The sequence below is a fragment of the Protopterus annectens genome, chromosome 2.part2 (genome assembly GCF_019279795.1).
Source record: "Protopterus annectens isolate FY-2018-M chromosome 2.part2, PAN1.0, whole genome shotgun sequence".
NCBI lineage: Eukaryota > Metazoa > Chordata > Ceratodontiformes > Protopteridae > Protopterus > Protopterus annectens.
In genome coordinates this window covers 536,411,990-536,425,008 of record NC_056730.1, presented here as the reverse complement: position 1 = coordinate 536,425,008, position 13,019 = coordinate 536,411,990, and positions in this window count along the sequence as shown.

The following is a 13,019-nucleotide window of genomic DNA, read 5'->3' as shown; positions in this document are numbered from 1 at the left end:
ATGGGAAATCGCAAATTCACCCCTGGGATCTCTTCTGTGTCCCTGCTAGACAGAGGCACAGTAAACTAATCTTAAAAGGGTACCTTCTGTGACCTACTTTACAGAGGCACAGTAGGCTAATCTAATAGGGAGGCGGAAGCCAAATACACTCTGGCTAGGCTTATAAATGCCCTAGGGCAGATAGCCTAGTATCTACCTATGAACCTATGAACAATGCATATACAATTTTGTCACAAGAGATGAAAGTTGATCTTGTTAGTCAAATTCCAAACTTTTTCTTCACTACTTAAATATTTTGTATACTTCCTGGACTGAGGCTAGAAGGGGACATTATGGATCAGCTCAATATCCTGGGTACCAGACTTCAGTAAATAAATAAATTAATACACATATGTATACACACACACAAACATAGCTAGACAGACAGATAGATAGATATAGATATAAGAAATGCATTGAAAAGAAAAGAAAATGATAGAGAAATCATGGTGTCTAAGAGAGACTGCCATAGGCAATAATGTTATAAACATTTCTGATTTCATTTAGCAAAATAGTCTTTAGAATTTAATTTTTCTTTTTATTCTGTAAACTCTAGCGAAAGCTTCAAGAAAAGTAATAAAGGGACACTACAAAGATAACTACATCAGTACTAATGATAGCTGTATCTGAGTATCTCTAATCTTCAAAAACATCTAATTTGGATATGGGCCATTGTAAACGACATGCTTTCTGGGCAGTTCTCATGGTGAATAATTATTTCATTCTATGATGTCTGCTTTATTTTGGTCATGATTATACATAAGTCAGAGCCAGTCATGGAAAACTATGGTTGCAAGACAGACAACCTATAGTTGGACAGAACACTGGTCAGTCACAGGATGTAAGCACATACAGAAATTGTTTGCTTCTATTTTTTTGAAATGGGGTGGGGCGTGCCTGTTTTTGAAGGGTTCCCTCTAGGGAGGAATCTTAATGGTAAATGACAAGAAATCCAACAAATCCAAGGTGCATCAGTGTATATCACATCTTTACCAATATTCATATTATATATGTTTGAGTTTATCAAAGTGATGTTTTTATGCTGAGGATTCTACTGATGATGTAATTTTATATGACAGTAATTTTATCAGAGGAAATATTCATTCTGTAATGTCATGAATCACGTAAACTGCAGTTTTGTGTACTGAAGGACATTTAAGATACAAATTTTATTAATATTCCCATGACATTGCATTTTTCGTTTTCAGCATTTCATTGTAGTCATTTAATTTATTTATGTTACTTCCTAATACTAAGCTGAAACTACTTTTATACAGCTTAGACACTAGTCTTTTAGTTTATCCAGTACAAAATGTTGTTGTTTGTCTTTTTGGCTTTTCCCGGTTAGGGGTTGCCACAGCGGAACTCCGGTCCGCTAATGATTACCAGTTGCTTTTTTATGGTGCCAAGTTGCCAGCCCAATGCCCAACCTTCAGCGAAGGCACGCCCATTCACACATGTCTTTCGGAGGCCACTCGACCACGGGGAGGACATGCAGACTCCAAACAGAAGGCACTCCAGCCGAGAATCGAACAAGAGAACATCTTGCTGTGAGGTAACAACTCTACCACTGTACCACTGCGGGTTATTATCCAGTATAAAATATTAATCTAAAATCAAAATCTTAGATTTGCATTTGTTGAATTGAATGTGGGAAAATTGCAGCTGTTGATTTATGTTTAACGTGTCAATAGTGAAGAAGCAAGCTTGGCCTTTTCATTACTTCTGAGATAATTATAGCATACCCATCTTCTATTTATGTATTTATTTATTTATGTTAACTGAGTTAGTGGAATGTTTCAAAACTCATTTCTGTCACAACCCCATCCATTTCGCAATGACAGCAGCAATTACAGTAGTATATAAACTGTGGTAAACAGATCATGCCAAGATCGTAAAGGCATAACATAAAGGCATTGCTGAGACAGAGACAATATATACAGGCACACAGATACAATATAAGAAAATATTAATGTATACATGATGCACACAGTCAACTAAACAAGTAATACTGAAAAAAAAAACAGTTCTAAAACTGTAAATCAGTCGCACATGGTGTCTAAACAGTGGTTAACAATGCTAACCAGTGTCTCTGAAACCAGTGCATTTGCTTTCTAGTGTGAGGGGTTTCTTCATTTTTTAATTCAAAATGCTTTGTATTGAGCATATTTTGTTTAGGCAGATTGTTCCAACAGGCTTGTGCCAATTTGCAAATGATTTTTCACATATAGTTAAAGAGACGGGAGGTATGATTAAATTGATGGCCTCATTGTACCTGTGTGAATAGAGACATTTAATTTGTTTGTATGGGGTGGACTGAAACTGTCTTTAAGTAATTTAAAATTGAGAGTATTAAGCATGGCATTTCCTCTAGCAGAAACAGGGAGCCACTTTGATTTTTGGATAGTAATACACTTTACTTTCAATCATTCCTCATTGTAAATAGAAGTCTGCTGTGCCAATCAGAATTCTTTACATACCCATTTGTGTAACTGTGCGAACTTAACACTAACTTGGCAGTTCTAAATAAAGGCTGGCCTTGGCTTGTTTATTCTATAGATTGGATTTGGAAGGAAATTTGTTTGGCAAACAGCAATTGCCACAGTTCCCTGTCAGAAAATATATTTGTTATATATAGGTAGTAGTGCTGCTATAACATTTCTAATAACTAAGCTGTCCTCAATTGCATAAAAAACATGAAGTCATTGTTTTCCAATGGAGGGGACATTCTGAATGACAGACACATGTTCTGATGCAGTAACAAAAACTGCTATTTTTGGTTCATAGATATATACATTTTAATTAGTAATATTAAATATGGCTGAAGGACCATGCCATACCTCTCAACTGTACAGATTTTTGCAGAATGTCCAGATTTTTGCCTCAAAATTTTGGTCTGTTCCTCTTAAAAACTGTGTTTTTTTTTTGACAAATCAGTTTAATCTGCGGTGGTGCAGCCGTAGCGTTGTTGCCTTACAGCAAGATGTTCTCCCGTTCTATTCTTGTCTGGAGTGCAGGGAGTGCCTTCTGTGCGGAGTCTGCAAGTCCTCCCCGCGGTCGAGTGGTGTTCCGAAATACATGCATGAATGGGCGTGCCTTCGTTAAAGGTTGGGCGTCAAGCTGGCAACTCGACACCGTAAAAATCTACTGCCAATCATTAGCGGACCGGAGTTCCGCTGTGGCGACCCCTACCTGGGAAAAGCCAAAAGACAAACAACAACAACAACAACAACTGGGATGATCTAAGGATTAAAGCTATAAATAATGACATATATTTGATTTCCAGACTTCATATCCTTCAGAAAATGCATGTTAACACAAATCCAGTTCTTCTAACAACTTTCTAAGTTTATAAGACCAATATTTAAAATGTGTCCCAATTTTTGGGCCTTTGTCCCCACATTTTGTTGGGCTTTGTCCAGATTTCTTGTTCTGAGGTTGAGAGTATGACAAATGTGTCAGGGCCATCATCATCAGCCAGATACATTTCAAATTCTGACATAACTTGTTGTACCCCACTACCCCAGGCAGTGATTTTGGATGTGTCCAAACAAGGCAAGGAGCAGTTATGCAGTGCAAGTGTGCAGAGAGAGTATCCCCCCATCCAAGGTAGATACAAGTACAGTGGCTTTTCATCTGTCCTCAATTTTGCAGAATGTTCTGGTTTTCTGTCATGTTTTTATACTGTTGATTTATGGTTCTTATTATTCAGAAAATGCATCTTGTTGCTTGTTGGATGCATGTTAATTGGTACTTTTATAAAGCTGAATGTAAATTATAAGTAAAGGAGATGTGGAGTGGTTTGAGTTGACTTGAGTGCTGCTTGTTTTTTTATACTTGATTTTGACTGGCATTTCAGTAACGTATTTAAAAAGTAATTTATTTTTTCATGCCTCACAACCTTTTCGTTTCCATGTAGATATTAAGCAAGCTGTCATGATGTAGCCAATGCACTGAAATATTTTTTCTTCTCCACTTCATTTTGTCTTGATTGGACTTTCATAATGATGGTTTGGCACCCAGGGCAGCATATTTAATTAAGTCCCAGTTGTTGTGTTTTTAGAGCATGGCTCCACCCCTTTCAAGTTGACCACACCCCTTCCCATTGACCCCATCCATTCAGCTGTCTCCTGCAGCCCCCCTTTGGTTTGAAGTCACCAGCCACCACTGCCTACACCTTAGCATCATTAAAAACATCCTGTAATGCTGCCACTATTCAGATAAATTTGAGGCTAGCGTTTCAGGAGTTTTTGTTTTAATATCAGGCAAGGAAATAGTTTTCCTCTCTCGATATTATTGTTTTCAGTTTTGCTTGTGTTCACTGGTGTATATGTTCAGCTTATTTTGTCATTGCTTTACATTTGATATATATATATATATATATATATATATATATATATATATATATATATACATATATAGGTTCATATGTGTGTACTAGGCTAATGGTCCTGGAGCCTTTACAAGCCTAGCCCATAGGATTACCCTGGCATCATACCAACCAACCTTAGTTCCCAGTGCCTCTGTTGAGCAAAGCCACTGGAGTTTTCCCCAGGGTGAATTTTCTATTTCCCATCCACTCATCAAGATTTCTCTTGAAAAGGGCCAGTGAGGTACTCTGTTTGACATGTATGGGAAGTCTATTCCATAACATGGGCAGTATTTAGGTTATGTATCTGTCCCTCCAGGTTGTTCTGTTGATTGTGGAAATGAGGTTGAGGACTCTGGAGCATAGGATGAGGAGGGATTAGAATTCTTTAGACATAGCATTTCTAACAGAGCTAAGTCAGACATGGATTTGTAAGTCAAGCAGAGATTGCCTCTAAGTAGATGATATGAGACAGAGAATAGTTGGAGTTTTTTGAGTCTGTCCGTATAGGATAAGTGTTTAATGCCTAGGATCCTCTCTGTGAGGTACTTTTGCAGCCCCTCCAGTTGTTTGCAGGTGTCTAGTGAGGTACATGCCAAATGGGACATTGTACTCAATGATTTGCCTAATGAGGGAAGAGTAGAGGGAGACAATGACCTCTTTCTTCCTGGATGCAAAACCCTTAACAATGAGATGTGCCACATAGAAGGACTTTCTGACCACAGTGGCAATGTGGTGGTCAAAAGAGAGGTTGCTGTCAACCTGTGTTCCCAGATCTCTTAGAATGCCTTCTGTGTTCAGTGTACTACCATTGATGTGGTAATTCATGAGAACCAGGTTTTTCCCAAAGGGGATGACAACACATTTTTTGGCATTGAGCTTAAGGCCATGGTTCTGACACCAGTCATTGGTCTCAGTGAGTCCTTTCTGTTGGATGTCAGTATCACTTGGGGAGTTAATAATAGCTCCCAACTTGCAATTGTCTGCGAACTTTGTCAGCCAGAGTCACTTTGTGTTGGCCTGGACTTCAGAGAAGTAGATACCAAACAGGAGAGGACCCAGGACCAAACCCTGTGGGACTCCACTCATGACAGGTCAGCAGTCTGACATGGAGTCAGCTACTTTCACACTGTGGGTTCTATCTGTGACCCAGTTTGCAACCCACTTAGTGATATAGGGGTTGATGCCTAACTTAGTGAATTTTTCTACGACTCCTGAGTGGGGAATGGTATCAAAAGTCTTGGCCAGATCAAGGTAGGCTGTATGAACAACTTGCCTTCATCCACATCTCTGGTGTACTGACTCAAAGAAGTCAACCAGGTTGAACAGGCATGACCTACCCTTCACAAAACCAAACTGTGTGGGATCCAGAGTTTGGAGATTTCCTATATACTTGTTTATTAGGTCCATGATGATGCATTCCAAAGCTTTGCATATCAGACTCATCAGGCTAATGGTGCAATAGTTTCCAGGGTCTGTAGTCTTTCCTCATTTGTGGATAGGGATGACTGTAGCAGTGCACCATTTGATAGGGACAAAGCCTGAGGTGAGGCTGTGACTGAACAGGGCACATAGGTGTGGTGCCAGTTCACTCTGTAGTTCATGTAAAACACAGCCAGGGATATTGTCAGGTCCCACAGAATCTGTATTCTTGGCCTTGGGCAGTGCTGTTTTATTCTGTGCAGCAATAATACTGGGTGCCTGGCAATCTACTGGTATTGTGATTGGTTCTTTGGTGGGGGAGAGACGGGTAAAGTTGGCACTGAATCTGTCGGCCAGTATATTGGCAATATCTGTTGGCTCGGTATAGGCAGTACCATTGTGCAGTAGCTCAGAGCAAATCTGGGTATTGCCAGGAAGATTCTTTACATAACTCTAGATCCTTGTGATTGTGTTTACTATCTGCTGCAATGCTGTTTTCGTAGCTAGCTTTAGAGGATTTGATAAGGGATCTCTACCTTTTGTTGAGGCTGATAAGGGAATTTTTCCAGTCTTGCGACTTCACCTTATTCCACATCAGTTTCTTCTTTCTGTTGTAGAATTTGTTTATGGCAGGGGACCACCAGACTGGCTTCCTTTTTTGAAGGAGAGTGTCTTGATTCTATTGGGTATGGTGAGATCCATGCATTTGTGTACTTGTTCATACAGTGCATTGGTGTATGATTCCACAGTCATGCAACTATTCTCCATTAGCATGGGTGCCGTGAAGTTAGCCATCTCTGTTTTTAGGAGCCGAAAGTTAGCTTTGGAGAAGTTTTTCATGGTGGTTACCTTTGTGAGTTGGGGGGGGGTGAAGGATGTTGATTTCCTAGGTGATTAGTTGGTGGTCGGATCTAACCAGGGGGGAGTTGACTATTGGTGTAGAGCAACAGTTGCCCATGTTAGTAATGACCAGGTCAAGGATGTTGCTATCTCTAGTGGGGGTAAAAACAAGCTGGTCCAGGGCATTGGAATTAATGAATTCCAGGAAATGTTGGGCAATTGTATTGGTACATGAGTAGTTTTCCCAGTTAATGAAGGTGTAGCTGAAGTCGCCCAGTATGAGAGTGTTAGGTTTGCCCCTAATATTCTTCAGGGTGCTTAGGAACATGGAGTATGAGTTTTGTGACATGGTTGAGGGCCTGTAGCAGGCTACGACCTGAATCACTGTCTTACCCAATGTTAGCTGCACCTGAAGTATCTCTGATGCATTATGTTGGGCTACCAGTCTGGAGGTATGTGCATCCTTTATGAATATGGAAACACCACCGCCTTTGGAGCTTCGGTCCAAGATCTGAGACCAAAAGGTGTGGAATGAGTTATAGCCTGGTAGTGCAGGGGTGCTTTCTGCTGCCTTGAACCAGGTCTCTGTTACAGAACAAATGTCAATGTTCTCCATTTTAAGGAGTGCTTTGAGCAAGTGCATTTTAAGATTTAGACTTCTAGCATTGAGCAGCATGACCCTGAGATTGCATTTGTTTGTAGCTGTTATGGTGGTAATTTGGTCTTTGGAGCACTGTCTAAAAAAAGCACTATGGAGGTGGCAAGAGCCTTGGCCAGTGTCCGGAATCCCAGGGGTGACAGATGCAGGCCATCTCTGGCAAAGCATTGAGGTCTGTCAATCATGTCTTCCCAGGCAGACAGATACTGTATCTCCTTAGAATGACACCAGAAACGTAGTCAATTGCTGAAATCAATCATTTTCTGCTTGTACTGTGGAATCATTCTGGGAGATGGTATAAGGCTGCTAAGGGCTAGGGTCATACCTGCCTGGGCTACATAATCTGAGAGCTCCTCCATGTAAATTTTCATGAGTCCAGGGAGGTACATCTCAGGTCATTCACACCTACATGTACAATAACAGAGGCATATTTGTACCTGTTGTTGAGGGACCTGAGTGCTTGTGTTATGTGGTGGATCCTGGTACCTGACAGGCAGCTGACTGGTACTTTCTCCTTATTCAACCTAGTGAGTGGGACATCAGTGTGCCTCACTGTCAAGTCACCTATGACTAGTGTGTTGGGCATGCTGTTTTTCCTTAGGGGCTTTGGTTGAGTGGCACACTGTTTAGGTGAGTTATGTGTCTCCTGACTAGTGTTGTGTTGTGGTGGTCGAGTGCATTTCTGCCTTGGAGGTCTCTGCTGTTTGGGTAGATTTTTATTGAGAGGCTCCTCAAAGGTGGGTGTGCAGTTTGTGTTTTTATGTGAAGGCAGCGCTGGTGTGTGTTCTGGAGGGCTATGTGTTCCATGTGGCTTCCAATTTGGATATATAAGTGCATCTCTCTCACAAGTCTGAGTGTTGGGAGGTAAGAAGAGAGGGTTGTCAGTGTACATGAGGCAGTTGCTACATTGCCGCAGGATGCCCAAGTTCACCAGATTAATTGGAGAAAGCACAGGGAACTGACCTTTAGACATGCCTGGAGGGGTTGGCATTAATAATAAGTACTAGAGCTGTTTCCTTGTAGAACGTTTAGTGCTGGTAGCACTTTTGTGTGCTATAATAATTGCTACAAGATGTCTGGTAAAGTGATAGACTAATAAGCTAGTAAAAGTGCAGGAGAAGAGAGAACTATCAGATCTAAGGGAAAAATTGAAGAGCAGACATTTTGGCACCACTCAAAAGCTTACAAACAGTCCTGGATACAGCAAATCTGTATCTGGACTAGACTACTTACAGGAAAGGTGGGAAACAAGTGCAAACATGGGCTTTTAAATCAGAAAGTGGAAAGAGATGGAAAAACTGCCCAAACAGCCAATAAACTACAATTTCTTGGCCAGAAACCACTCCTTTTGTGGTAGATAGGCTACCTGGTGCTTACAACTCCCACTGATAAGCTTGAAGGCTTCCCTCCATCACAGAAAGGCTTGGGGGGCTCAGAAGCTTACTACAGTCCTGGATACAGCAAATCTGTATCTGAACTAGGCTAGCTACAGGAAAGGTGGGAAACAAGTATAAACATGGGCTTTTAAACCTGAAAGTTGAAACAGATGAAAAAATTGCCCAAACAGCCAATAAACTACAATTTATGGGCCAGAAACCACTCATCTTGTGATAGATAGGCTACCTACTTCTTACCACTCCCACTGAAAACCTAGAAGGCTTCCCTCCAACACAGAAAGGCTTGGGGGGACTCAGACAGTTGTGGATACAGCAAATCTGTATCTGGACTAGACTAGTTACAGGAAAGGCAGGAAACATGCACAAACACAGGCTTTTAAACCAGAAAGTTGAAACAGATGGAAAAACTGCCCAAACAGCCAATAAACTACAATTTCTGTGCCAAACACCACTCCTCTTGTGGTAAGTAGGCTACCTAGTGCTTACCACTCCCACTGATAAGCTAGAAGGCTTCCTTCCAATATATATATATATATATATATATATATATATATATATATATATATATATATATGGTTCCCATTCACATTGCTGAAAGTACAGTTCTCCAAACTACATTTTGCCTAGACCATAACTCCAAATTTACACTTCTCCGAAATGGCACTTTGCGATCGCACTGTAGTATGTATGAACAAATATACTGTTGTCACTGTAGTGTGATCTCAGAGTTAGTATATATAATTAGCAGGGGGTGTGGGGTGCAGGAGGGCTTGCCCCCCTGCAAAAATTAGAGAAAATTAGTTAATGTGGTTTAACTCTTTTCTGTTTCAGCAAAGTGCAGTTTCAGAGAAGTGTAATTTGGAGTTATAGTCTTGGCAAGGTGTGCTTCGGAGAACTGTACTTTCGGCAATGTGAATGTGATCCATATATATACATATACATATAGCTAAGAGCATTCATCATCAAGATATATGTCAGACTGGATACTGGCAGAATGCTGACTGATAAGCGCCCTACAACTTCATCTGAAAGTTATGCACACAAGTGTTTGCTGTGTGCTTATTATGCTGCACACAAACACTTATGGTTACTGATATTACATAGTTATCGTTTAGTGGGACCATTGAATCACTGTACTTGTTTTTCCAAATATAAATTGATGAACATGATAGTCTATGTAATATAATAGCTCATTAGTGACAAAGCAGCATATGTACCTCTGCCATATCTGACTCAGCAGAAGAAATAAGAACACACTACACTGGGGTTTTGAACTACAATATGAATGTAAAACACCTCCAAGAACAAGTGCCCTTCTTGCTGAGTCAAGCAACTTCAGGTACTGTAAGGCTATGATTACACAGACTAACATGTGCCCTTCATACCGATCGTAGTTTACTTTGGAAAGAAGCATATGTCCATATCTGGGCGATCCCACAGGCTGAACTTGTGGGGAGGATAATGCCAATCTGGTAAGCCCAGTCAATAAGGACAAGAGCTGGTGCCAGCTAATGGTCAGCTGTAGGGAGAAAAAAAGAAGCATCTGCTAAATCCTTCTGCTTGAATTTAAACAGCAATATATATATATATATATATATATATATATATATATATATATATATATATATATATATATATATATATAGGTTCATAGGTTCATAGGTTCATACTAGGCTATCTGTCCAAGGGCATTTATAAGCCTAGCCCATAGTTATGTGGCTTTCGCCACCCCTTTAGTTTGAATAAAAACTATGCCTATCATTTTTCTGTGCCTCTGTCAAGCAGTGACACTGAAGTAATCCCTGGGGTATATCTGCGATCTCCCATCCATTGGTCAAGATTCCTCTTGAACAAGGCCAGCGAGGTGCTATATTATGTGTGTGTGTGTGTGTGTGTGTGTGTGTGTGTGTGTGTGTGTGTGTGTGTGTGTGTGTGTGTGTATATTTGTATATATTTTTATTTACATACCGGATCACTCAAGGCCCGGGTTAACAACGACCACCACCAGTACTGTTAGCCAACAGGGTGCTGGCGGAAATTGGGCTACTGTTGGCCAAAGAAGAAGAGGAGGGGGAAGGCATGCCCAAAGGCAGGAAGAGAGGAGGAAGGTAAGGAGTGTAGTACTGAGGGTAGTAACTTTGAATGTTGGCAGTATGACTGGTATAGGGAGAGAGCTAGCTGATACGATGGAGAGAAGGAAGGTTGATATATTGTGCATGCAAGAGACCAGATGGAAGGGGAGTAAGGCCAGATGTATAGGAGGTGGGTTCAAATTGTTCTATCATGGTGTGGATGGCAGAAGAAATGGGGTAGGGTTATCCTAACGGAACAGTATGCCAAGAGTGTTTTGGAGGTGAAGAGAGTGTCTGATAGAGTGATGTTTATGAAACTTGAAATTGATGGTGTAATGATGAATGTTGTTAGTGCATATGCTCCACAGGTTGGGTGTGCGATGGATGAGAAAGAAAAATTTTGGAGTGAGTTGGATGAAGTGGTGGTGAGTGTACCCAAGGGTGAGAGACTAGTGATTGGAGCAGACTTCAATGGGCATGTTGGTGAAGCGAACAGAAGGAATGAGGAAGTGATGGATAGGTATGGTGTTAAGGAGAGGAATGCAGAAGGTCAGATGATTGTGGATTTTGGGAAAAGGATGGACATGGCTGTGGTGAATACGTATTTTAAGAAGAGGGAGGAGCATAGGGTGACGTACAAGAGTGGAGTAAGATGCACACAGGTGGATTATATCCTATGTAGGAGGGCCAGTCTGAAGGAGATTGGAGACTGTAAAGTGGTGACTGGGGAAAGTGTAGTTAAGCAGCATAGAATGGTGGTCTGCAGGATGATGTTGGTGATCAAGAAGCAGAGGAGGAGTGTGAAAGCAGTGCCAAGGATTAAATGGTGGAAGTTAAAAAAGGATGATTGTGAGGTGGAGTTCAGGGAAAAGTTAAGACAGGCACTGGGAGGCAATGAAGAGTTACCGAATAGCTGGGTAACTACAGCAGAGCTAGTAAGGGAGACTGCTAGGAAGGTGCTTGGTGTGACATCTGGACAGAGGAAGGAGGACAAGGATACATGGTGGTGGAATGAGGAAGTACAGGAGAGTATACAGAGGAAGAGGCTGGTGAAGAAGAAGTGTGGATTGTCAAAGAGATGAAGAAAGTAGACATGAGTATAAAGAGATGAGACGCATGGCAAAGAGAGAGGTGGCGAAGGCTAAGGATAAGGCATATAGAGAGTTGTATGAGAGATTGGACACTAAAGAGGGAGAAAAGGACCTGTACCAATTGGCTAGACAGAGGGACAGAGCTGGGAAAGATGTGCAGCAGGTAAGGGTGATAAAGGACAGTGAGGGAAACGTACTCACAAGTGAGGAGAGTGTGTTGAGTAGATGGAAAGAGTACTTTGAAGGGCTGATGAATGAAGAGAATGAGAGAGAGAGAAGGTTGGATGATGTGGGGATAGTGAATCAGGAAGTGAAGCAGATTAGCAAGGAGGAAGTAAGGACAGCTATGAAGAGGATGAAGAATGGAAAGGCTGTTGGCCCAGATGACATACCAGTGGAAGTATGGAGGTGCTTAGGAGAAATGGCAGTGGAATTTTTAACCAGATTGTTTAATGAAATTTTGGAAAGTCAGAGGATGCCGGAGGAGTGGAGAAAAAGTGTTTTGGTACCTATCTTTAACAATAAGGGTGATGTGCAGAGCTGCAGTAAATACAGAGGGATAAAATTGGTCAGTCACAGCTTGAAGTTATGGGAAAGAGTAGTGGAAGCTAGGTTAAGAAGGGAGGTGATGATTAGTGATCAGCAGTATGGTATCATGCCAGGAAAGAGCCCTACAGATGCAATATTTGCTCTGAAAGTGTTGTTGGAGAAAGACAGAGAAGGTCAGAAGGAGTTGCATTGTGTCTTTGTGGACTTAGAGAAAGCATATGACACGGTGCCTAGTGAGGAGTTGTGGTATTGTATGAGGAAGTCGGGAGTGGCAGAGAAGTATGTAAGAGTGGTACAGAATATGTACAAGGGTAGTGTGACATTGGTGAGGACTGTGGTGGGAGTGACAGATACGTTTAAGGTGGAGGTGGGATTACATCAATAATCAGCTCTGAGCACTTTCTTATTTGCAGTGGTGATGGACAGGTTGACAGATGAGATTGGACAGGAGGCCCCGTGGACTATGATGTTTGCAGATGACATTGTGATATGTAGTGAGAGTAGGGACCAGGTTGAGGAGACCCTGGAGAGGTGGAGATATGCTTTAGAGAGGAGAGGAATGAAGGTCAGCAGGGCTAAAAC